This window comes from Anomalospiza imberbis, chromosome 3 (genome assembly GCF_031753505.1).
Source record: "Anomalospiza imberbis isolate Cuckoo-Finch-1a 21T00152 chromosome 3, ASM3175350v1, whole genome shotgun sequence".
NCBI classification, from domain to species: domain Eukaryota; kingdom Metazoa; phylum Chordata; class Aves; order Passeriformes; family Viduidae; genus Anomalospiza; species Anomalospiza imberbis.
Window position 1 is genome coordinate 87,501,204 of NC_089683.1, and position 24,996 is coordinate 87,526,199.

Genomic DNA, 24,996 nt, shown 5'->3' on the forward strand with positions numbered 1-24,996 from the left:
TTCCTGGCTTTGGCTTGCCTGGAGTTGTATGAATTTTTTTTTTTTCGCTCGACCTGCCATTTCACCTCTGTCTTGCCCTCAGCGTTCTCTCTTCCTCTTTGATTTTTCTCCTCATTTTGAGAGACCACTGAGGTTAGTTTTGGCATCTTTTGCTCTTTTCCACCGCAGTTTGTTTGCTCCCAGCACATTTTCTTGTGCTCACTGCATTTCCCACTTTCCATTTATTGGTTTTCTTTTAGTGGCACTTCACCTGATCATATTTCCTTTCCAGAGCCTTTTGAAGACTTTCTCTACCGTTTTGCAAGATTTCAATGAGGATCAAAGTGGCAAGTTCATGTCCATGGCCCTGCACTTGCTGGCATGCCATGCCTTTTCCTGGCTTTGGCTTGGGTGGAGTTATTTGAAAATTTTTTTTTCCTCTATTCCTGCCATTTCTCGTCTGTCTTGCTTTCAGGGTTCTCTCTTCCTCTTTCATTTTTTGCCTGATTTTGCAGCAACTCCGACAATAGATTTGGCATCTTTTGCTCCTTTCCACTGCACCTTGATGGCGCAAAGACCATATTCTTGTGCTCACTGCATTTCTAAATTTTCATTTTGTATTTTTCTTTATTTTTTTTTTCTGAATAGCATTTCACATAAACGCATCTTCTTTCAAGAGCCTTTGGGAGCCTTTCTTTTCTGTTCCGCAAGATTTCGTTTCCTTTCCCAAAAGGAAACAAAGCTCCCTTACTGGAAAGTATGCTAAATCATGCAATTTCAGTGGAGATCAAAGTGGCAAGCTTTGGTCCATGGCCCTGCACTTGCTGGCATGCCATGCCTGTTCCTGGTTTTCACTTGGGTGGAGTTGTATGAAAATTTTTTTTCGCTTGACCTGCCATTTCACCTCTGTCTTGCCCTCAGGGTTCTCTCTTCCTCTTTGATTTTTCTCCCCTTTTTGCAAGCTCTCTGTGATTAATTATGGCATCTTTTGCTCCATTCCACTGCACCTCGTTTGTTCCCACACCCTTTTCATTTTGCTCACTGCATTTCCTGATTTTCCTTTTTTGTTTTCCTCTTCCCAATGGCATTTCTCTTGTTCGTGTTCCCGTTCCCAAGTCTTTGGAAGGTGTTCATAACCTTTTTGCAAGATTTCAATGAGGATCAAAGTGGCAAGCTTTGGTCCATGGCCCTGCACTTGCTGGCATGCCATGCCTGTTCCTGGATTTTGCTTGGGTGGAGTTATTTGATAATTTTTTTTCCTCTCTTCCAGCCATTTTATGTCTGTCTTGTCCTCACGGTTCTCTCTTCCTCTTTGATTTTTCTCCTCTTATTGCAAGATCTCTGAGGTTAGTTTTGGCATCTTTTGCTCTTTTCCACTGCACCTCGGATGCTCCCACACCATTTTCTTTTGATCACTGCATTTCCCATTTTCCATTTATTGATTTTTTTCTCAGTGGCATTTCACTTGATCATATTTTCTTTCAAGAGCCTTTTGAAGACTTTCTCTATTGCTTTGCAAGATTTCAATGAAGAGCAAAATGGCAAGCGTTGGTCCATGGCCCTGCACTTGCTGGCATGCCATGCCTTTTCCTGGCTTTCACTTGGGTGGAGTTGTATGAATGTTTCTTTTCGCTCGACCTGCCCTTTCACCTCTGTCTTGCCCTCAGGGGTCTCTCTTCCTCTTTGATTTTTCTCCTCATTTTGCAAGATCTCTGAGGTTAGTTTTTGCACATTTTGCTCTTTTCCACCACAGTTCGTTTCCCCCAAACTCATTTTCTTGTGCTAACTGCATTTCCCAATTTCCATTTATTGATTTTATTTTTTTCCCAGTGGCATTTCACCTGATCATATTTCCTTTCCAGAGCCTTTTGAAGACTTTCTCTACCGTTTTGCAAGATTTCAATGAGGATCAAAGTGGCAAGTTCATGTCCATAGCCCGGCAGTTGCTGGCATGCCATGGCTTTGACTGCCTTTGGCTGCTGCAGAGATTTTGGAAATTATTTTTTAGCCTTACCTGCCATTTCACCTCTGTCTCGCCCTCAGGGTTCTCTCTTCCTCTTTGATTTTTCTCCTCATTTTGCAAGCTCTCTGTGATTATTTATGGCATCTTTTGCTCCATTCCACTGCACCTCGTTTGTTCCCACACCCTTTTCATTTTGCTCACTGCATTTCCTGATTTTCCTTTTTTGTTTTTCTCTTCCCAATGGCATTTCTCTTGATCGTGTTCCCGTTCCCAAGTCTTTGGAGGTGTTCATAACCTTTTTGCAAGATTTCAATGAGGATCAAAGTGGCAAGCTTTGGTCCATGGCCCTGCACTTGCTGGCATGCCATGCCTGTTCCTGGCTTTGGCTTGGCTGGAGTTGTATGAATTTTTTTTTTCCTCTCTTCCAGCCATTTCACGTCTGTCTTGCCCTCAGGGTTCTCTCTTCCTCTTTCATTTTTTACCTGATTTTACAGCAGCTCCGAGGATAGATTTGGCATCTTTTGCTCCTTTCCACTGCACCTTGTTGGCTCAAAGACCATTTGCTTGTGCTCACTGCATTTCCAAATTTTCATTTTGTTTTTTACTTTTTTTTTTCTGAATAGCGTTTCACTTAAATGCATCTTCTTTCAAGAGCCTCTGGGAGCCTTTCTTTTCTGTTCCGCAAGATTTCGTTTCCTTTCCCAAAAGGAAACAAAGCTCCCTTACTGGAAAATAGGCGAAATCTTGCGGTTTAAGTGGAGATCAAAGTGGCGAGCTTTGGTCCATGGCCCGGCATTTGAAGGCATGCCATGGCTTTTCCTGGCTTTGGCTTGGCTGGAGTTGTTTGAATTTTTTTTTTTTTTTTTTCGCTCGACCTGCCCTTTCACCTCTATTTTGCCCTCAGGGTTCTATCTTCCTCTTTGATTTTTCTCCTCATTTTGCAAGATCACTGAGGTTAGTTTTGGCATCTTTTGCTCTTTTCCACTGCAGTTTGTTTGCTCCCAGCACATTTTCTTGTGCTCACTGCATTTCCCAATTTCCAATTATTGATTTATTTTCTCAGTGGCATTTCACTTGATCATATTTCCTTTCCAGAGCCTTTTGAAGACTTTCCCTACTCTTTTGCAAGATTTCAGTGGGGATCAAAGTGGTAAGCTTTGGGCCATAGCCTGGCAGTTGCTGGCATGCCATGCCTGTTCCTGGCTTTGGCTTGGCTGGAGTTGTATGAATTTTTTTTTTTTCGCTCGACCTGCCATTTCACCTCTGTCTTGCCCTCAGCGTTCTCTCTTCCTCTTTGATTTTTCTCCTCATTTTGAGAGACCACTGAGGTTAGTTTTGGCATCTTTTGCTCTTTTCCACCGCAGTTTGTTTGCTCCCAGCACATTTTCTTGTGCTCACTGCATTTCCCACTTTCCATTTATTGGTTTTCTTTTAGTGGCACTTCACCTGATCATATTTCCTTTCCAGAGCCTTTTGAAGACTTTCTCTACCGTTTTGCAAGATTTCAATGAGGATCAAAGTGGCAAGTTCATGTCCATGGCCCTGCACTTGCTGGCATGCCATGCCTTTTCCTGGCTTTGGCTTGGGTGGAGTTATTTGAAAATTTTTTTTTCCTCTATTCCTGCCATTTCTCGTCTGTCTTGCTTTCAGGGTTCTCTCTTCCTCTTTCATTTTTTGCCTGATTTTGCAGCAACTCCGACAATAGATTTGGCATCTTTTGCTCCTTTCCACTGCACCTTGATGGCGCAAAGACCATATTCTTGTGCTCACTGCATTTCTAAATTTTCATTTTGTATTTTTCTTTATTTTTTTTTTCTGAATAGCATTTCACATAAACGCATCTTCTTTCAAGAGCCTTTGGGAGCCTTTCTTTTCTGTTCCGCAAGATTTCGTTTCCTTTCCCAAAAGGAAACAAAGCTCCCTTACTGGAAAGTATGCTAAATCATGCAATTTCAGTGGAGATCAAAGTGGCAAGCTTTGGTCCATGGCCCTGCACTTGCTGGCATGCCATGCCTGTTCCTGGTTTTCACTTGGGTGGAGTTGTATGAAAATTTTTTTTCGCTTGACCTGCCATTTCACCTCTGTCTTGCCCTCAGGGTTCTCTCTTCCTCTTTGATTTTTCTCCCCTTTTTGCAAGCTCTCTGTGATTAATTATGGCATCTTTTGCTCCATTCCACTGCACCTCGTTTGTTCCCACACCCTTTTCATTTTGCTCACTGCATTTCCTGATTTTCCTTTTTTGTTTTCCTCTTCCCAATGGCATTTCTCTTGTTCGTGTTCCCGTTCCCAAGTCTTTGGAAGGTGTTCATAACCTTTTTGCAAGATTTCAATGAGGATCAAAGTGGCAAGCTTTGGTCCATGGCCCTGCACTTGCTGGCATGCCATGCCTGTTCCTGGATTTTGCTTGGGTGGAGTTATTTGATAATTTTTTTTCCTCTCTTCCAGCCATTTTATGTCTGTCTTGTCCTCACGGTTCTCTCTTCCTCTTTGATTTTTCTCCTCTTATTGCAAGATCTCTGAGGTTAGTTTTGGCATCTTTTGCTCTTTTCCACTGCACCTCGGATGCTCCCACACCATTTTCTTTTGATCACTGCATTTCCCATTTTCCATTTATTGATTTTTTTCTCAGTGGCATTTCACTTGATCATATTTTCTTTCAAGAGCCTTTTGAAGACTTTCTCTATTGCTTTGCAAGATTTCAATGAAGAGCAAAATGGCAAGCGTTGGTCCATGGCCCTGCACTTGCTGGCATGCCATGCCTTTTCCTGGCTTTCACTTGGGTGGAGTTGTATGAATGTTTCTTTTCGCTCGACCTGCCCTTTCACGTCTGTCTTGCCCTCAGGGGTCTCTCTTCCTCTTTGATTTTTCTCCTCATTTTGCAAGATCTCTGAGGTTAGTTTTTGCACATTTTGCTCTTTTCCACCACAGTTCGTTTCCCCCAAACTCATTTTCTTGTGCTAACTGCATTTCCCAATTTCCATTTATTGATTTTATTTTTTTCCCAGTGGCATTTCACCTGATCATATTTCCTTTCCAGAGCCTTTTGAAGACTTTCTCTACCGTTTTGCAAGATTTCAATGAGGATCAAAGTGGCAAGTTCATGTCCATAGCCCGGCAGTTGCTGGCATGCCATGGCTTTGACTGCCTTTGGCTGCTGCAGAGATTTTGGAAATTATTTTTTAGCCTTACCTGCCATTTCACCTCTGTCTCGCCCTCAGGGTTCTCTCTTCCTCTTTGATTTTTCTCCTCATTTTGCAAGCTCTCTGTGATTATTTATGGCATCTTTTGCTCCATTCCACTGCACCTCGTTTGTTCCCACACCCTTTTCATTTTGCTCACTGCATTTCCTGATTTTCCTTTTTTGTTTTTCTCTTCCCAATGGCATTTCTCTTGATCGTGTTCCCGTTCCCAAGTCTTTGGAGGTGTTCATAACCTTTTTGCAAGATTTCAATGAGGATCAAAGTGGCAAGCTTTGGTCCATGGCCCTGCACTTGCTGGCATGCCATGCCTGTTCCTGGCTTTGGCTTGGCTGGAGTTGTATGAATTTTTTTTTTTCCTCTCTTCCAGCCATTTCACGTCTGTCTTGCCCTCAGGGTTCTCTCTTCCTCTTTCATTTTTTACCTGATTTTACAGCAGCTCCGAGGATAGATTTGGCATCTTTTGCTCCTTTCCACTGCACCTTGTTGGCTCAAAGACCATTTGCTTGTGCTCACTGCATTTCCAAATTTTCATTTTGTTTTTTACTTTTTTTTTTCTGAATAGCGTTTCACTTAAATGCATCTTCTTTCAAGAGCCTCTGGGAGCCTTTCTTTTCTGTTCCGCAAGATTTCGTTTCCTTTCCCAAAAGGAAACAAAGCTCCCTTACTGGAAAATAGGCGAAATCTTGCGGTTTAAGTGGAGATCAAAGTGGCGAGCTTTGGTCCATGGCCCGGCATTTGAAGGCATGCCATGGCTTTTCCTGGCTTTGGCTTGGCTGGAGTTGTTTGAATTTTTTTTTTTTTTTTTTCGCTCGACCTGCCCTTTCACCTCTATTTTGCCCTCAGGGTTCTATCTTCCTCTTTGATTTTTCTCCTCATTTTGCAAGATCACTGAGGTTAGTTTTGGCATCTTTTGCTCTTTTCCACTGCAGTTTGTTTGCTCCCAGCACATTTTCTTGTGCTCACTGCATTTCCCAATTTCCAATTATTGATTTATTTTCTCAGTGGCATTTCACTTGATCATATTTCCTTTCCAGAGCCTTTTGAAGACTTTCCCTACTCTTTTGCAAGATTTCAGTGGGGATCAAAGTGGTAAGCTTTGGGCCATAGCCTGGCAGTTGCTGGCATGCCATGCCTGTTCCTGGCTTTGGCTTGGCTGGAGTTGTATGAAAGTTTTTTTTTTCGCTCGACCTGCAATTTCACCTCTGTCTTGCCCTCAGCGTTCTCTCTTCCTCTTTGATTTTTCTCCTCATTTTGCAAGATCTCTGAGGTTAGTTTTGGCATCTTTTGCTCTTTTCCACCGCAGTTTGTTTGCTCCCAGCACATTTTCTTGTGCTCACTGCATTTCCCACTTTCCATTTATTGGGTTTTTTTTAGTGGCACTTCACCTGATCATATTTCCTTTCCAGAGCCTTTTGAAGACTTTCTCTACCGTTTTGCAAGATTTCAATGAGGATCAAAGTGGCAAGTTCATGTCCATGGCCCTGCACTTGCTGGCATGCCATGCCTTTTCCTGGCTTTGGCTTGGGTGGAGTTATTTGAAAATTTTTTTTTCCTCTATTCCTGCCATTTCTCGTCTGTCTTGCTTTCAGGGTTCTCTCTTCCTCTTTCATTTTTTGCCTGATTTTGCAGCAACTCCGACAATAGATTTGGCATCTTTTGCTCCTTTCCACTGCACCTTGATGGCGCAAAGACCATATTCTTGTGCTCACTGCATTTCTAAATTTTCATTTTGTATTTTTCTTTATTTTTTTTTTCTGAATAGCATTTCACATAAACGCATCTTCTTTCAAGAGCCTTTGGGAGCCTTTCTTTTCTGTTCCGCAAGATTTCGTTTCCTTTCCCAAAAGGAAACAAAGCTCCCTTACTGGAAAGTATGCTAAATCATGCAATTTCAGTGGAGATCAAAGTGGCAAGCTTTGGTCCATGGCCCTGCACTTGCTGGCATGCCATGCCTGTTCCTGGTTTTCACTTGGGTGGAGTTGTATGAAAATTTTTTTTCGCTTGACCTGCCATTTCACCTCTGTCTTGCCCTCAGGGTTCTCTCTTCCTCTTTGATTTTTCTCCCCTTTTTGCAAGCTCTCTGTGATTAATTATGGCATCTTTTGCTCCATTCCACTGCACCTCGTTTGTTCCCACACCCTTTTCATTTTGCTCACTGCATTTCCTGATTTTCCTTTTTTGTTTTCCTCTTCCCAATGGCATTTCTCTTGTTCGTGTTCCCGTTCCCAAGTCTTTGGAAGGTGTTCATAACCTTTTTGCAAGATTTCAATGAGGATCAAAGTGGCAAGCTTTGGTCCATGGCCCTGCACTTGCTGGCATGCCATGCCTGTTCCTGGATTTTGCTTGGGTGGAGTTATTTGATAATTTTTTTTCCTCTCTTCCAGCCATTTTATGTCTGTCTTGTCCTCACGGTTCTCTCTTCCTCTTTGATTTTTCTCCTCTTATTGCAAGATCTCTGAGGTTAGTTTTGGCATCTTTTGCTCTTTTCCACTGCACCTCGGATGCTCCCACACCATTTTCTTTTGATCACTGCATTTCCCATTTTCCATTTATTGATTTTTTTCTCAGTGGCATTTCACTTGATCATATTTTCTTTCAAGAGCCTTTTGAAGACTTTCTCTATTGCTTTGCAAGATTTCAATGAAGAGCAAAATGGCAAGCGTTGGTCCATGGCCCTGCACTTGCTGGCATGCCATGCCTTTTCCTGGCTTTCACTTGGGTGGAGTTGTATGAATGTTTCTTTTCGCTCGACCTGCCCTTTCACGTCTGTCTTGCCCTCAGGGGTCTCTCTTCCTCTTTGATTTTTCTCCTCATTTTGCAAGATCTCTGAGGTTAGTTTTTGCACATTTTGCTCTTTTCCACCACAGTTCGTTTCCCCCAAACTCATTTTCTTGTGCTAACTGCATTTCCCAATTTCCATTTATTGATTTTATTTTTTTCCCAGTGGCATTTCACCTGATCATATTTCCTTTCCAGAGCCTTTTGAAGACTTTCTCTACCGTTTTGCAAGATTTCAATGAGGATCAAAGTGGCAAGTTCATGTCCATAGCCCGGCAGTTGCTGGCATGCCATGGCTTTGACTGCCTTTGGCTGCTGCAGAGATTTTGGAAATTATTTTTTAGCCTTACCTGCCATTTCACCTCTGTCTCGCCCTCAGGGTTCTCTCTTCCTCTTTGATTTTTCTCCTCATTTTGCAAGCTCTCTGTGATTATTTATGGCATCTTTTGCTCCATTCCACTGCACCTCGTTTGTTCCCACACCCTTTTCATTTTGCTCACTGCATTTCCTGATTTTCCTTTTTTGTTTTTCTCTTCCCAATGGCATTTCTCTTGATCGTGTTCCCGTTCCCAAGTCTTTGGAGGTGTTCATAACCTTTTTGCAAGATTTCAATGAGGATCAAAGTGGCAAGCTTTGGTCCATGGCCCTGCACTTGCTGGCATGCCATGCCTGTTCCTGGCTTTGGCTTGGCTGGAGTTGTATGAATTTTTTTTTTCCTCTCTTCCAGCCATTTCACGTCTGTCTTGCCCTCAGGGTTCTCTCTTCCTCTTTCATTTTTTACCTGATTTTACAGCAGCTCCGAGGATAGATTTGGCATCTTTTGCTCCTTTCCACTGCACCTTGTTGGCTCAAAGACCATTTGCTTGTGCTCACTGCATTTCCAAATTTTCATTTTGTTTTTTACTTTTTTTTTTCTGAATAGCGTTTCACTTAAATGCATCTTCTTTCAAGAGCCTCTGGGAGCCTTTCTTTTCTGTTCCGCAAGATTTCGTTTCCTTTCCCAAAAGGAAACAAAGCTCCCTTACTGGAAAATAGGCGAAATCTTGCGGTTTAAGTGGAGATCAAAGTGGCGAGCTTTGGTCCATGGCCCGGCATTTGAAGGCATGCCATGGCTTTTCCTGGCTTTGGCTTGGCTGGAGTTGTTTGAATTTTTTTTTTTTTTTTTTCGCTCGACCTGCCCTTTCACCTCTATTTTGCCCTCAGGGTTCTATCTTCCTCTTTGATTTTTCTCCTCATTTTGCAAGATCACTGAGGTTAGTTTTGGCATCTTTTGCTCTTTTCCACTGCAGTTTGTTTGCTCCCAGCACATTTTCTTGTGCTCACTGCATTTCCCAATTTCCAATTATTGATTTATTTTCTCAGTGGCATTTCACTTGATCATATTTCCTTTCCAGAGCCTTTTGAAGACTTTCCCTACTCTTTTGCAAGATTTCAGTGGGGATCAAAGTGGTAAGCTTTGGGCCATAGCCTGGCAGTTGCTGGCATGCCATGCCTGTTCCTGGCTTTGGCTTGGCTGGAGTTGTATGAAAGTTTTTTTTTTCGCTCGACCTGCAATTTCACCTCTGTCTTGCCCTCAGCGTTCTCTCTTCCTCTTTGATTTTTCTCCTCATTTTGCAAGATCTCTGAGGTTAGTTTTGGCATCTTTTGCTCTTTTCCACCGCAGTTTGTTTGCTCCCAGCACATTTTCTTGTGCTCACTGCATTTCCCACTTTCCATTTATTGGTTTTTTTTTAGTGGCACTTCACCTGATCATATTTCCTTTCCAGAGCCTTTTGAAGACTTTCTCTACCGTTTTGCAAGATTTCAATGAGGATCAAAGTGGCAAGTTCATGTCCATGGCCCTGCACTTGCTGGCATGCCATGCCTTTTCCTGGCTTTGGCTTGGGTGGAGTTATTTGAAAATTTTTTTTTCCTCTATTCCTGCCATTTCTCGTCTGTCTTGCTTTCAGGGTTCTCTCTTCCTCTTTGATTTTTTGCCTGATTTTGCAGCAACTCCAACAATAGATGTGGCATCTTTTGCTCCTTTCCACTGCACCTCGATGGCGCAAAGACCATATTCTTGTGCTCACTGCATTTCTAAATTTTCATTTTGTATTTTTCTTTATTTTTTTTTTCTGAATAGCATTTCACATAAACGCATCTGCTTTCAAGAGACTTTGGGAGCCTTTCTTTTCTGTTCCGCAAGATTTCGTTTCCTTTCCCAAAAGGAAACAAAGCTCCCTTACTGGAAAGTATGCTAAATCATGCAATTTCAGTGGAGATCAAAGTGGCAAGCTTTGGTCCATGGCCCTGCACTTGCTGGCATGCCATGCCTGTTCCTGGCTTTCACTTGGGTGGAGTTGTATGAAAATTTTTTTTCGCTTGACCTGCCATTTCACCTCTGTCTTGCCCTCAGGGTTCTCTCTTCCTCTTTGATTTTTCTCCCCTTTTTGCAAGCTCTCTGTGATTAATTATGGCATCTTTTGCTCCATTCCACTGCACCTCGTTTGTTCCCACACCCTTTTCATTTTGCTCACTGCATTTCCTGATTTTCCTTTTTTGTTTTCCTCTTCCCAATGGCATTTCTCTTGTTCGTGTTCCCGTTCCCAAGTCTTTGGAAGGTGTTCATAACCTTTTTGCAAGATTTCAATGAGGATCAAAGTGGCAAGCTTTGGTCCATGGCCCTGCACTTGCTGGCATGCCATGCCTGTTCCTGGATTTTGCTTGGGTGGAGTTATTTGATAATTTTTTTTCCTCTCTTCCAGCCATTTTATGTCTGTCTTGTCCTCACGGTTCTCTCTTCCTCTTTGATTTTTCTCCTCTTATTGCAAGATCTCTGAGGTTAGTTTTGGCATCTTTTGCTCTTTTCCACTGCACCTCGGATGCTCCCACACCATTTTCTTTTGATCACTGCATTTCCCATTTTCCATTTATTGATTTTTTTCTCAGTGGCATTTCACTTGATCATATTTTCTTTCAAGAGCCTTTTGAAGACTTTCTCTATTGCTTTGCAAGATTTCAATGAAGAGCAAAATGGCAAGCGTTGGTCCATGGCCCTGCACTTGCTGGCATGCCATGCCTTTTCCTGGCTTTCACTTGGGTGGAGTTGTATGAATGTTTCTTTTCGCTCGACCTGCCCTTTCACCTCTGTCTTGCCCTCAGGGGTCTCTCTTCCTCTTTGATTTTTCTCCTCATTTTGCAAGATCTCTGAGGTTAGTTTTTGCACATTTTGCTCTTTTCCACCACAGTTCGTTTCCCCCAAACTCATTTTCTTGTGCTAACTGTATTTCCCAATTTCCATTTATTGATTTTATTTTTTTCCCAGTGGCATTTCACCTGATCATATTTCCTTTCCAGAGCCTTTTGAAGACTTTCTCTACCGTTTTGCAAGATTTCAATGAGGATCAAAGTGGCAAGTTCATGTCCATAGCCCGGCAGTTGCTGGCATGCCATGGCTTTGACTGCCTTTGGCTGCTGCAGAGATTTTGGAAATTATTTTTTAGCCTTACCTGCCATTTCACCTCTGTCTCGCCCTCAGGGTTCTCTCTTCCTCTTTGATTTTTCTCCTCATTTTGCAAGCTCTCTGTGATTATTTATGGCATCTTTTGCTCCATTCCACTGCACCTCGTTTGTTCCCACACCCTTTTCATTTTGCTCACTGCATTTCCTGATTTTCCTTTTTTGTTTTTCTCTTCCCAATGGCATTTCTCTTGATCGTGTTCCCGTTCCCAAGTCTTTGGAGGTGTTCATAACCTTTTTGCAAGATTTCAATGAGGATCAAAGTGGCAAGCTTTGGTCCATGGCCCTGCACTTGCTGGCATGCCATGCCTGTTCCTGGCTTTGGCTAGGCTGGAGTTGTATGAATTTTTTTTTTCCTCTCTTCCAGCCATTTCACGTCTGTCTTGCCCTCAGGGTTCTCTCTTCCTCTTTCATTTTTTACCTGATTTTACAGCAGCTCCGAGGATAGATTTGGCATCTTTTGCTCCTTTCCACTGCACCTTGTTGGCTCAAAGACCATTTGCTTGTGCTCACTGCATTTCCAAATTTTCATTTTGTTTTTTACTTTTTTTTTTCTGAATAGCGTTTCACTTAAATGCATCTTCTTTCAAGAGCCTCTGGGAGCCTTTCTTTTCTGTTCCGCAAGATTTCGTTTCCTTTCCCAAAAGGAAACAAAGCTCCCTTACTGGAAAATAGGCGAAATCTTGCGGTTTAAGTGGAGATCAAAGTGGCGAGCTTTGTTCCATGGCCCGGCATTTGAAGGCATGCCATGGCTTTTCCTGGCTTTGGCTTGGCTGGAGTTGTTTGAATTTTTTTTTTTTTTTTTTTCGCTCGACCTGCCCTTTCACCTCTATTTTGCCCTCAGGGTTCTATCTTCCTCTTTGATTTTTCTCCTCATTTTGCAAGATCACTGAGGTTAGTTTTGGCATCTTTTGCTCTTTTCCACTGCAGTTTGTTTGCTCCCAGCACATTTTCTTGTGCTCACTGCATTTCCCAATTTCCAATTATTGATTTATTTTCTCAGTGGCATTTCACTTGATCATATTTCCTTTCCAGAGCCTTTGGAAGATTTTCCCTACTCTTTTGCAAGATTTCAGTGGGGATCAAAGTGGTAAGCTTTGGGCCATAGCCTGGCAGTTGCTGGCATGCCATGCCTGTTCCTGGCTTTGGCTTGGCTGGAGTTGTATGAATTTTTTTTTTTTCGCTCGACCTGCCATTTCACCTCTGTCTTGCCCTCAGCGTTCTCTCTTCCTCTTTGATTTTTCTCCTCATTTTGAGAGACCACTGAGGTTAGTTTTGGCATCTTTTGCTCTTTTCCACCGCAGTTTGTTTGCTCCCAGCACATTTTCTTGTGCTCACTGCATTTCCCACTTTCCATTTATTGGTTTTCTTTTAGTGGCACTTCACCTGATCATATTTCCTTTCCAGAGCCTTTTGAAGACTTTCTCTACCGTTTTGCAAGATTTCAATGAGGATCAAAGTGGCAAGTTCATGTCCATGGCCCTGCACTTGCTGGCATGCCATGCCTTTTCCTGGCTTTGGCTTGGGTGGAGTTATTTGAAAATTTTTTTTTCCTCTATTCCTGCCATTTCTCGTCTGTCTTGCTTTCAGGGTTCTCTCTTCCTCTTTGATTTTTTGCCTGATTTTGCAGCAACTCCAACAATAGATGTGGCATCTTTTGCTCCTTTCCACTGCACCTCGATGGCGCAAAGACCATATTCTTGTGCTCACTGCATTTCTAAATTTTCATTTTGTATTTTTCTTTATTTTTTTTTTCTGAATAGCATTTCACATAAACGCATCTGCTTTCAAGAGACTTTGGGAGCCTTTCTTTTCTGTTCCGCAAGATTTCGTTTCCTTTCCCAAAAGGAAACAAAGCTCCCTTACTGGAAAGTATGCTAAATCATGCAATTTCAGTGGAGATCAAAGTGGCAAGCTTTGGTCCATGGCCCTGCACTTGCTGGCATGCCATGCCTGTTCCTGGCTTTCACTTGGGTGGAGTTGTATGAAAATTTTTTTTCGCTTGACCTGCCATTTCACCTCTGTCTTGCCCTCAGGGTTCTCTCTTCCTCTTTGATTTTTCTCCCCTTTTTGCAAGCTCTCTGTGATTAATTATGGCATCTTTTGCTCCATTCCACTGCACCTCGTTTGTTCCCACACCCTTTTCATTTTGCTCACTGCATTTCCTGATTTTCCTTTTTTGTTTTCCTCTTCCCAATGGCATTTCTCTTGTTCGTGTTCCCGTTCCCAAGTCTTTGGAAGGTGTTCATAACCTTTTTGCAAGATTTCAATGAGGATCAAAGTGGCAAGCTTTGGTCCATGGCCCTGCACTTGCTGGCATGCCATGCCTGTTCCTGGATTTTGCTTGGGTGGAGTTATTTGATAATTTTTTTTCCTCTCTTCCAGCCATTTTATGTCTGTCTTGTCCTCACGGTTCTCTCTTCCTCTTTGATTTTTCTCCTCTTATTGCAAGATCTCTGAGGTTAGTTTTGGCATCTTTTGCTCTTTTCCACTGCACCTCGGATGCTCCCACACCATTTTCTTTTGATCACTGCATTTCCCATTTTCCATTTATTGATTTTTTTCTCAGTGGCATTTCACTTGATCATATTTTCTTTCAAGAGCCTTTTGAAGACTTTCTCTATTGCTTTGCAAGATTTCAATGAAGAGCAAAATGGCAAGCGTTGGTCCATGGCCCTGCACTTGCTGGCATGCCATGCCTTTTCCTGGCTTTCACTTGGGTGGAGTTGTATGAATGTTTCTTTTCGCTCGACCTGCCCTTTCACCTCTGTCTTGCCCTCAGGGGTCTCTCTTCCTCTTTGATTTTTCTCCTCATTTTGCAAGATCTCTGAGGTTAGTTTTTGCACATTTTGCTCTTTTCCACCACAGTTCGTTTCCCCCAAACTCATTTTCTTGTGCTAACTGTATTTCCCAATTTCCATTTATTGATTTTATTTTTTTCCCAGTGGCATTTCACCTGATCATATTTCCTTTCCAGAGCCTTTTGAAGACTTTCTCTACCGTTTTGCAAGATTTCAATGAGGATCAAAGTGGCAAGTTCATGTCCATAGCCCGGCAGTTGCTGGCATGCCATGGCTTTGACTGCCTTTGGCTGCTGCAGAGATTTTGGAAATTATTTTTTAGCCTTACCTGCCATTTCACCTCTGTCTCGCCCTCAGGGTTCTCTCTTCCTCTTTGATTTTTCTCCTCATTTTGCAAGCTCTCTGTGATTATTTATGGCATCTTTTGCTCCATTCCACTGCACCTCGTTTGTTCCCACACCCTTTTCATTTTGCTCACTGCATTTCCTGATTTTCCTTTTTTGTTTTTCTCTTCCCAATGGCATTTCTCTTGATCGTGTTCCCGTTCCCAAGTCTTTGGAGGTGTTCATAACCTTTTTGCAAGATTTCAATGAGGATCAAAGTGGCAAGCTTTGGTCCATGGCCCTGCACTTGCTGGCATGCCATGCCTGTTCCTGGCTTTGGCTAGGCTGGAGTTGTATGAATTTTTTTTTTCCTCTCTTCCAGCCATTTCACGTCTGTCTTGCCCTCAGGGTTCTCTCTTCCTCTTTCATTTTTTACCTGATTTTACAGCAGCTCCGAGGATAGATTTGGCATCTTTTGCTCCTTTCCACTGCACCTTGTTGGCTCAAAGACCATTTGCTTGTGCTCACTGCATTTCCAAATTTTCATTTTGTTTTTTACTTTTTTTTTTCTGAATAGCGTTTCACTTAAATGCATCTTCTTTCAAGAGCCTCTGGGAGCCTTTCTTTTCTGTTCCGCAAGATTTCGTTTCCTTTCCCAAAAGGAAACAAAGCTCCCTTACTGGAAAATAGGCGAAATCTTGCGGTTTAAGTGGAGATCAAAGTGGCGAGCTTTGTTCCATGGCCCGGCATTTGAAGGCATGCCATGGCTTTTCCTGGCTTTGGCTTGGCTGGAGTTGTTTGAATTTTTTTTTTTTTTTTTTCGCTCGACCTGCCCTTTCACCTCTATTTTGCCCTCAGGGTTCTATCTTCCTCTTTGATTTTTCTCCTCATTTTGCAAGATCACTGAGGTTAGTTTTGGCATCTTTTGCTCTTTTCCACTGCAGTTTGTTTGCTCCCAGCACATTTTCTTGTGCTCACTGCATTTCCCAATTTCCAATTATTGATTTATTTTCTCAGTGGCATTTCACTTGATCATATTTCCTTTCCAGAGCCTTTGGAAGATTTTCCCTACTCTTTTGCAAGATTTCAGTGGGGATCAAAGTGGTAAGCTTTGGGCCATAGCCTGGCAGTTGCTGGCATGCCATGCCTGTTCCTGGCTTTGGCTTGGCTGGAGTTGTATGAATTTTTTTTTTTTCGCTCGACCTGCCATTTCACCTCTGTCTTGCCCTCAGCGTTCTCTCTTCCTCTTTGATTTTTCTCCTCATTTTGAGAGACCACTGAGGTTAGTTTTGGCATCTTTTGCTCTTTTCCACCGCAGTTTGTTTGCTCCCAGCACATTTTCTTGTGCTCACTGCATTTCCCACTTTCCATTTATTGGTTTTCTTTTAGTGGCACTTCACCTGATCATATTTCCTTTCCAGAGCCTTTTGAAGACTTTCTCTACCGTTTTGCAAGATTTCAATGAGGATCAAAGTGGCAAGTTCATGTCCATGGCCCTGCACTTGCTGGCATGCCATGCCTTTTCCTGGCTTTGGCTTGGGTGGAGTTATTTGAAAATTTTTTTTTCCTCTATTCCTGCCATTTCTCGTCTGTCTTGCTTTCAGGGTTCTCTCTTCCTCTTTCATTTTTTGCCTGATTTTGCAGCAACTCCGACAATAGATTTGGCATCTTTTGCTCCTTTCCACTGCACCTTGATGGCGCAAAGACCATATTCTTGTGCTCACTGCATTTCTAAATTTTCATTTTGTATTTTTCTTTATTTTTTTTTTCTGAATAGCATTTCACATAAACGCATCTTCTTTCAAGAGCCTTTGGGAGCCTTTCTTTTCTGTTCCGCAAGATTTCGTTTCCTTTCCCAAAAGGAAACAAAGCTCCCTTACTGGAAAGTATGCTAAATCATGCAATTTCAGTGGAGATCAAAGTGGCAAGCTTTGGTCCATGGCCCTGCACTTGCTGGCATGCCATGCCTGTTCCTGGTTTTCACTTGGGTGGAGTTGTATGAAAATTTTTTTTCGCTTGACCTGCCATTTCACCTCTGTCTTGCCCTCAGGGTTCTCTCTTCCTCTTTGATTTTTCTCCCCTTTTTGCAAGCTCTCTGTGATTAATTATGGCATCTTTTGCTCCATTCCACTGCACCTCGTTTGTTCCCACACCCTTTTCATTTTGCTCACTGCATTTCCTGATTTTCCTTTTTTGTTTTCCTCTTCCCAATGGCATTTCTCTTGTTCGTGTTCCCGTTCCCAAGTCTTTGGAAGGTGTTCATAACCTTTTTGCAAGATTTCAATGAGGATCAAAGTGGCAAGCTTTGGTCCATGGCCCTGCACTTGCTGGCATGCCATGCCTGTTCCTGGATTTTGCTTGGGTGGAGTTATTTGATAATTTTTTTTTCCTCTATTCCTGCCATTTCTCGTCTGTCTTGCCCTCAGCGTTCTCTCTTCCTCTTTGATTTTTTGCCTGATTTTGCAGCAACTCCGACAATAGATTTGGCATCTTTTGCTCCTTTCCACTGCACCTTGATGGCGCAAAGACCATATTCTTGTGCTCACTGCATTTCTAAATTTTCATTTTGTATTTTTCTTTATTTTTTTTTTCTGAATAGCATTTCACATAAACGCATCTTCTTTCAAGAGCCTTTGGGAGCCTTTCTTTTCTGTTCCGCAAGATTTCGTTTCCTTTCCCAAAAGGAAACAAAGCTCCCTTACTGGAAAGTATGCTAAATCATGCAATTTCAGTGGAGATCAAAGTGGCAAGCTTTGGTCCATGGCCCTGCACTTGCTGGCATGCCATGCCTGTTCCTGGCTTTCACTTGGGTGGAGTTGTATGAAAATTTTTTTTCGCTTGACCTGCCATTTCACCTCTGTCTTGCCCTCAGGGTTCTCTCTTCCTCTTTGATTTTTCTCCCCTTTTTGCAAGCTCTCTGTGATTAATTATGGCATCTTTTGCTCCATTCCACTGCACCTCGTTTGTTCCCACACCCTTTTCATTTTGCTCACTGCATTTCCTGATTTTCCTTTTTTGTTTTCCTCTTCCCAATGGCATTTCTCTTGTTCGTGTTCCCGTTCCCAAGTCTTTGGAAGGTGTTCATAACCTTTTTGCAAGATTTCAATGAGGATCAAAGTGGCAAGCTTTGGTCCATGGCCCTGCACTTGCTGGCATGCCATGCCTGTTCCTGGATTTTGCTTGGGTGGAGTTATTTGATAATTTTTTTTCCTCTCTTCCAGCCATTTTATGTCTGTCTTGTCCTCACGGTTCTCTCTTCCTCTTTGATTTTTCTCCTCTTATTGCAAGATCTCTGAGGTTAGTTTTGGCATCTTTTGCTCTTTTCCACTGCACCTCGGATGCTCCCACACCATTTTCTTTTGATCACTGCATTTCCCATTTTCCATTTATTGATTTTTTTCTCAGTGGCATTTCACTTGATCATATTTTCTTTCAAGAGCCTTTTGAAGACTTTCTCTATTGCTTTGCAAGATTTCAATGAAGAGCAAAATGGCAAGCGTTGGTCCATGGCCCTGCACTTGCTGGCATGCCATGCCTTTTCCTGGCTTTCACTTGGGTGGAGTTGTATGAATGTTTCTTTTCGCTCGACCTGCCCTTTCACGTCTGTCTTGCCCTCAGGGGTCTCTCTTCCTCTTTGATTTTTCTCCTCATTTTGCAAGATCTCTGAGGTTAGTTTTTGCACATTTTGCTCTTTTCCACCACAGTTCGTTTCCCCCAAACTCATTTTCTTGTGCTAACTGCATTTCCCAATTTCCATTTATTGATTTTATTTTTTTCCCAGTGGCATTTCACCTGATCATATTTCCTTTCCAGAGCCTTTTGAAGACTTTCTCTACCGTTTTGCAAGATTTCAATGAGGATCAAAGTGGCAAGTTCATGTCCATAGCCCGGCAGTTGCTGGCATGCCATGGCTTTGACTGCCTTTGGCTGCTGCAGAGATTTTGGAAATTATTTTTTAGCCTTACCTGCCATTTCACCTCTGTCTCGCCCTCAGGGTTCTCTCTTCCTCTTTGATTTTTCTCCTCATTTTGCAAGCTCTCTGTGATTATTTATGGCATCTTTTGCTCCATTCCACTGCACCTCGTTTGTTCCCACACCCTTTTCATTTTGCTCACTGCATTTCCTGATTTTCCTTTTTTGTTTTTCTCTTCCCAATGGCATTTCTCTTGATCGTGTTCCCGTTCCCAAGTCTTTGGAGGTGTTCATAACCTTTTTGCAAGATTTCAATGAGGATCAAAGTGGCAAGCTTTGGTCCATGGCCCTGCACTTGCTGGCATGCCATGCCTGTTCCTGGCTTTGGCTAGGCTGGAGTTGTATGAATTTTTTTTTTCCTCTCTTCCAGCCATTTCACGTCTGTCTTGCCCTCAGGGTTCTCTCTTCCTCTTTCATTTTTTACCTGATTTTACAGCAGCTCCGAGGATAGATTTGGCATCTTTTGCTCCTTTCCACTGCACCTTGTTGGCTCAAAGACCATTTGCTTGTGCTCACTGCATTTCCAAATTTTCATTTTGTTTTTTACTTTTTTTTTTCTGAATAGCGTTTCACTTAAATGCATCTTCTTTCAAGAGCCTCTGGGAGCCTTTCTTTTCGGTTCCGCAAGATTTCGTTTCCTTTCCCAAAAGGAAACAAAGCTCCCTTACTGGAAAATAGGCGAAATCTTGCGGTTTAAGTGGAGATCAAAGTGGCGAGCTTTGGTCCATGGCCCGGCATTTGAAGGCATGCCATGGCTTTTCCTGGCTTTGGCTTGGCTGGAGTTGTTTGAATTTTTTTTTTTTTTTTTTCGCTCGACCTGCCCTTTCACCTCTATTTTGCCCTCAGGGTTCTATCTTCCTCTTTGATTTTTCTCCTCATTTTGCAAGATCACTGAGGTTAGTTTTGGCATCTTTTGCTCTTTTCCACTGCAGTTTGTTTGCTCCCAGCACATTTTCTTGTGCTCACTGCATTTCCCAATTTCCAATTATTGATTTATTTTCTCAGTGGCATTTCACTTGATCATATTTCCTTTCCAGAGCCTTTGGAAGATTTTCCCTACTCTTTTGCAAGATTTCAGTGGGGATCAAAGTGGTAAGCTTTGGGCCATAGCCTGGCAGTTGCTGGCATGCCATGCCTGTTCCTGGCTTTGGCTTGGCTGGAGTTGTATGAATTTTTTTTTTTTCGCTCGACCTGCCATTTCACCTCTGTCTTGCCCTCAGCGTTCTCTCTTCCTCTTTGATTTTTCTCCTCATTTTGAGAGACCACTGAGGTTAGTTTTGGCATCTTTTGCTCTTTTCCACCGCAGTTTGTTTGCTCCCAGCACATTTTCTTGTGCTCACTGCATTTCCCACTTTCCATTTATTGGTTTTCTTTTAGTGGCACTTCACCTGATCATATTTCCTTTCCAGAGCCTTTTGAAGACTTTCTCTACCGTTTTGCAAGATTTCAATGAGGATCAAAGTGGCAAGTTCATGTCCATGGCCCTGCACTTGCTGGCATGCCATGCCTTTTCCTGGCTTTGGCTTGGGTGGAGTTATTTGAAAATTTTTTTTTCCTCTATTCCTGCCATTTCTCGTCTGTCTTGCTTTCAGGGTTCTCTCTTCCTCTTTCATTTTTTGCCTGATTTTGCAGCAACTCCGACAATAGATTTGGCATCTTTTGCTCCTTTCCACTGCACCTTGATGGCGCAAAGACCATATTCTTGTGCTCACTGCATTTCTAAATTTTCATTTTGTATTTTTCTTTATTTTTTTTTTCTGAATAGCATTTCACATAAACGCATCTTCTTTCAAGAGCCTTTGGGAGCCTTTCTTTTCTGTTCCGCAAGATTTCGTTTCCTTTCCCAAAAGGAAACAAAGCTCCCTTACTGGAAAGTATGCTAAATCATGCAATTTCAGTGGAGATCAAAGTGGCAAGCTTTGGTCCATGGCCCTGCACTTGCTGGCATGCCATGCCTGTTCCTGGTTTTCACTTGGGTGGAGTTGTATGAAAATTTTTTTTCGCTTGACCTGCCATTTCACCTCTGTCTCGCCCTCAGGGTTCTCTCTTCCTCTTTGATTTTTCTCCCCTTTTTGCAAGCTCTCTGTGATTAATTATGGCATCTTTTGCTCCATTCCACTGCACCTCGTTTGTTCCCACACCCTTTTCATTTTGCTCACTGCATTTCCTGATTTTCCTTTTTTGTTTTCCTCTTCCCAATGGCATTTCTCTTGTTCGTGTTCCCGTTCCCAAGTCTTTGGAAGGTGTTCATAACCTTTTTGCAAGATTTCAATGAGGATCAAAGTGGCAAGCTTTGGTCCATGGCCCTGCACTTGCTGGCATGCCATGCCTGTTCCTGGATTTTGCTTGGGTGGAGTTATTTGATAATTTTTTTTTCCTCTATTCCTGCCATTTCTCGTCTGTCTTGCTTTCAGGGTTCTCTCTTCCTCTTTGATTTTTTGCCTGATTTTGCAGCAACTCCGACAATAGATTTGGCATCTTTTGCTCCTTTCCACTGCACCTTGATGGCGCAAAGACCATATTCTTGTGCTCACTGCATTTCTAAATTTTCATTTTGTATTTTTCTTTATTTTTTTTTTCTGAATAGCATTTCACATAAACGCATCTTCTTTCAAGAGCCTTTGGGAGCCTTTCTTTTCTGTTCCGCAAGATTTCGTTTCCTTTCCCAAAAGGAAACAAAGCTCCCTTACTGGAAAGTATGCTAAATCATGCAATTTCAGTGGAGATCAAAGTGGCAAGCTTTGGTCCATGGCCCTGCACTTGCTGGCATGCCATGCCTGTTCCTGGCTTTCACTTGGGTGGAGTTGTATGAAAATTTTTTTTCGCTTGACCTGCCATTTCACCTCTGTCTTGCCCTCAGGGTTCTCTCTTCCTCTTTGATTTTTCTCCCCTTTTTGCAAGCTCTCTGTGATTAATTATGGCATCTTTTGCTCCATTCCACTGCACCTCGTTTGTTCCCACACCCTTTTCATTTTGCTCACTGCATTTCCTGATTTTCCTTTTTTGTTTTCCTCTTCCCAATGGCATTTCTCTTGTTCGTGTTCCCGTTCCCAAGTCTTTGGAAGGTGTTCATAACCTTTTTGCAAGATTTCAATGAGGATCAAAGTGGCAAGCTTTGGTCCATGGCCCTGCACTTGCTGGCATGCCATGCCTGTTCCTGGATTTTGCTTGGGTGGAGTTATTTGATAATTTTTTTTCCTCTCTTCCAGCCATTTTATGTCTGTCTTGTCCTCACGGTTCTCTCTTCCTCTTTGATTTTTCTCCTCTTATTGCAAGATCTCTGAGGTTAGTTTTGGCATCTTTTGCTCTTTTCCACTGCACCTCGGATGCTCCCACACCATTTTCTTTTGATCACTGCATTTCCCATTTTCCATTTATTGATTTTTTTCTCAGTGGCATTTCACTTGATCATATTTTCTTTCAAGAGCCTTTTGAAGACTTTCTCTATTGCTTTGCAAGATTTCAATGAAGAGCAAAATGGCAAGCGTTGGTCCATGGCCCTGCACTTGCTGGCATGCCATGCCTTTTCCTGGCTTTCACTTGGGTGGAGTTGTATGAATGTTTCTTTTCGCTCGACCTGCCCTTTCACCTCTGTCTTGCCCTCAGGGGTCTCTCTTCCTCTTTGATTTTTCTCCTCATTTTGCAAGATCTCTGAGGTTAGTTTTTGCACATTTTGCTCTTTTCCACCACAGTTCGTTTCCCCCAAACTCATTTTCTTGTGCTAACTGCATTTCCCAATTTCCATTTATTGATTTTATTTTTTCCCAGTGGCATTTCACCTGATCATATTTCCTTTCCAGAGCCTTTTGAAGACTTTCTCTACCGTTTTGCAAGATTTCAATGAGGATCAAAGTGGCAAGTTCATGTCCATAGCCCGGCAGTTGCTGGCATGCTATGGCTTTGACTGCCTTTGGCTGCTGCAGAGATTTTGGAAATTATTTTTTAGCCTTACCTGCCATTTCACCTCTGTCTCGCCCTCAGGGTTCTCTCTTCCTCTTTGATATTTCTCCCCTTTCTGCAAGCTCTCTGTGATTATTTATGGCATCTTTTGCTCCATTCCACTGCACCTCGTTTGTTCCCACACCCTTTTCATTTTGCTCACTGCATTTCCTGATTTTCCTTTTTTGTTTTTCTCTTCCCAATGGCATTTCTCTTGATCGTGTTCCCGTTCCCAAGTCTTTGGAGGTGTTCATAACCTTTTTGCAAGATTTCAATGAGGATCAAAGTGGCAAGCTTTGGTCCATGGCCCTGCACTTGCTGGCATGCCATGCCTGTTCCTGGCTTTGGCTTGGCTGGAGTTGTATGAAATTTTTTTTTCCTCTCTTCCAGCCATTTCACGTCTGTCTTACCCTCAGGGTTCTCTCTTCCTCTTTCATTTTTTACCTGATTTTACAGCAGCTCCGAGGATAGATTTGGCATCTTTTGCTCCTTTCCACTGCACCTCGTTGGCTCAAAGACCATTTGCTTGTGCTCACTGCATTTCCAAATTTTCATTTTGTTTTTTACTTTTTTTTTTCTGAATAGCGTTTCACTTAAATGCATCTTCTTTCAAGAGCCTCTGGGAGCCTTTCTTTTCTGTTCCGCAAGATTTCGTTTCCTTTCCCAAAAGGAAACAAAGCTCCCTTACTGGAAAATAGGCGAAATCTTGCGGTTTAAGTGGAGATCAATGTGGCGAGCTTTGGTCCATGGCCCGGCATTTGAAGGCATGCCATGGCTTTTCCTGGCTTTGGCTTGGCTGGAGTTGTTTGAATTTTTTTTTTTTTTTTTTCGCTCGACCTGCCCTTTCACCTCTATTTTGCCCTCAGGGTTCTATCTTCCTCTTTGATTTTTCTCCTCATTTTGCAAGATCACTGAGGTTAGTTTTGGCATCTTTTGCTCTTTTCCACTGCAGTTTGTTTGCTCCCAGCACATTTTCTTGTGCTCACTGCATTTCCCAATTTCCAATTATTGATTTATTTTCAGTGGCATTTCACTTGATCATATTTCCTTTCCAGAGCCTTTTGAAGACTTTCCCTACTCTTTTGCAAGATTTCAGTGGGGATCAAAGTGGTAAGCTTTGGGCCATAGCCTGGCAGTTGCTGGCATGCCATGCCTGTTCCTGGCTTTGGCTTGGCTGGAGTTGTATGAATTTTTTTTTTTTCGCTCGACCTGCCATTTCACCTCTGTCTTGCCCTCAGCGTTCTCTCTTCCTCTTTGATTTTTCTCCTCATTTTGAGAGACCACTGAGGTTAGTTTTGGCATCTTTTGCTCTTTTCCACCGCAGTTTGTTTGCTCCCAGCACATTTTCTTGTGCTCACTGCATTTCCCACTTTCCATTTATTGGTTTTCTTTTAGTGGCACTTCACCTGATCATATTTCCTTTCCAGAGCCTTTTGAAGACTTTCTCTACCGTTTTGCAAGATTTCAATGAGGATCAAAGTGGCAAGTTCATGTCCATGGCCCTGCACTTGCTGGCATGCCATGCCTTTTCCTGGCTTTGGCTTGGGTGGAGTTATTTGAAAATTTTTTTTTCCTCTATTCCTGCCATTTCTCGTCTGTCTTGCTTTCAGGGTTCTCTCTTCCTCTTTGATTTTTTGCCTGATTTTGCAGCAACTCCGACAATAGATTTGGCATCTTTTGCTCCTTTCCACTGCACCTTGATGGCGCAAAGACCATATTCTTCTGCTCACTGCATTTCTAAATTTTCATTTTGTATTTTTCTTTATTTTTTTTTTCTGAATAGCATTTCACATAAACGCATCTTCTTTCAAGAGCCTTTGGGAGCCTTTCTTTTCTGTTCCGCAAGATTTCGTTTCCTTTCCCAAAAGGAAACAAAGCTCCCTTACTGGAAAGTATGCTAAATCATGCAATTTCAGTGGAGATCAAAGTGGCAAGCTTTGGTCCATGGCCCTGCACTTGCTGGCATGCCATGCCTGTTCCTGGCTTTCACTTGGGTGGAGTTGTATGAAAATTTTTTTTCGCTTGACCTGCCATTTCACCTCTGTCTTGCCCTCAGGGTTCTCTCTTCCTCTTTGATTTTTCTCCCCTTTTTGCAAGCTCTCTGTGATTAATTATGGCATCTTTTGCTCCATTCCACTGCACCTCGTTTGTTCCCACACCCTTTTCATTTTGCTCACTGCATTTCCTGATTTTCCTTTTTTGTTTTCCTCTTCCCAATGGCATTTCTCTTGTTCGTGTTCCCGTTCCCAAGTCTTTGGAAGGTGTTCATAACCTTTTTGCAAGATTTCAATGAGGATCAAAGTGGCAAGCTTTGGTCCATGGCCCTGCACTTGCTGGCATGCCATGCCTGTTCCTGGCTTTGGCTTGGCTGGAGTTGTATGAAATTTTTTTTTCCTCTCTTCCAGCCATTTCACCTCTGTCTTGCCCTCAGGGTTCTCTCTTCCTCTTTCATTTTTTACCTGATTTTACAGCAACTCCGAGGATAGATTTGGCATCTTTTCCTCCTTTCCACTGCACCTTGTTGGCTCAAAGACCATTTGCTT